General features: G+C 49.8%; 1 protein-coding gene across 1 annotated transcript in view; it reads right to left on the bottom strand.

Moving 5' to 3' along the window:
* The window catches only part of LOC133569297 (cadherin-10-like), a 96,832-nt gene extending 96,107 nt beyond the window's left edge, over window positions 1-725 (bottom strand). The window contains exon 1 of the mRNA XM_061921525.1: window positions 583-725. The gene's annotated coding sequence lies outside the window, so the exon portion shown is untranslated. The remainder of the gene's footprint in view (window positions 1-582) is intronic.
* Window positions 726-1,161: the final 436 nt, after the last annotated feature.

The raw sequence follows: 1,161 nt of genomic DNA, 5'->3' as shown, positions 1-1,161 counted from the left end.
GCAGAAAATATGACACATCCCTGACCGCAGTGTCTTTTTCCTCCACTTGGTGGCGCCCTCGACCTTCCGGAATGTTCCCTTCCCGCTGTCAGGCGGACATTTTTTTATTTTTTTTTATTTTTTATTTCTTTTTTGGCGGGCTGCCGCCTCCTCTGCCACGGAGCTCAGTAAGCCGTGCTGGAAAGCGATATTGTGACACCGAGCACGCTGGCTTGTTGAGGAGGGGGGGGAAAAAAAAGAATAACTCCTTATTTTAAAAAAAATAAAAAAATAGGTAAATATTTTTTAATTGCTCTCTGTGGAATATTTTAGTACTTGGTCACCTGCTGAGTGGACGCAGCTGACGTCTCCTTCGACAGCAAAAATTGGTCGCGTGGGCTTTTTCGCCAAAGTTCCTATTTCGAAGCTGAAGTTAGCGAGGAAGCGAACTTCTCTTTTTTCGAGCTCCAAGCGTAAATTAATTCCCCCCCACCCTCCGCGACCTCTTTCGGAGTTGGGGATACAAGGCGTGTTATTCCGTGAGCATTGGCGCCTGGTGGAGAGAGAGAAGATGGAGGTAGGGGAAAAAGAATCAGGTCTTACTTTTCTGCGCTCAGCCTCCGCGATGCTGCTGCTGCTGCTGCTGCCTTTCCCTCGGCGGTGCTTAGCAACCGAGCGTCTGACTCCCGGCGACGGGCGGCGGCGACATTCCAAGACTGACAAGGGCTCAGCTGCTGTGTGCGAGCAGAAAGAGAGAGAGAGTGTGCTCCTTGTGCTGTGTTGCACCCTCCCTCCATCCCTCACTCTGGCCTCTCCCCCTTTTTTTTTTCCTATTCCGCCCCCCCCCCTACACTTTCTTTCTCTCATCTTCCTGATGTCACCCTGGCCGAAGCCGCCGCCGCTCCTGATTGGCTGCCATTCACAAGTTAGCCATAAAGAAGTGGATGAACTTCTGCATCCTACTCCCCGGCCATCGAAGCTGCTTCCGGGCCGGCGTTTTTCAAAAGGTGGCTGAAGCGGGTTCACTGTCATAAGTGACGCCTCACTTACATTTTTTATGTGTGTGCAGGGGAAGAAGACGAGAGGGGACTTCGCTTTAGCTCTATCTATTATTTATGTTTATATTTACAAAAGTATGGCGTGTGAAACTAATCCAAATATGTATATGTGCGACTATGTGTG

Source organism: Nerophis ophidion, linkage group LG15 (assembly GCF_033978795.1).
Source record: "Nerophis ophidion isolate RoL-2023_Sa linkage group LG15, RoL_Noph_v1.0, whole genome shotgun sequence".
NCBI classification, from domain to species: domain Eukaryota; kingdom Metazoa; phylum Chordata; class Actinopteri; order Syngnathiformes; family Syngnathidae; genus Nerophis; species Nerophis ophidion.
Note: the sequence above shows the minus strand (reverse complement) of the source record. Positions and strands in the feature narration are given on the sequence as shown.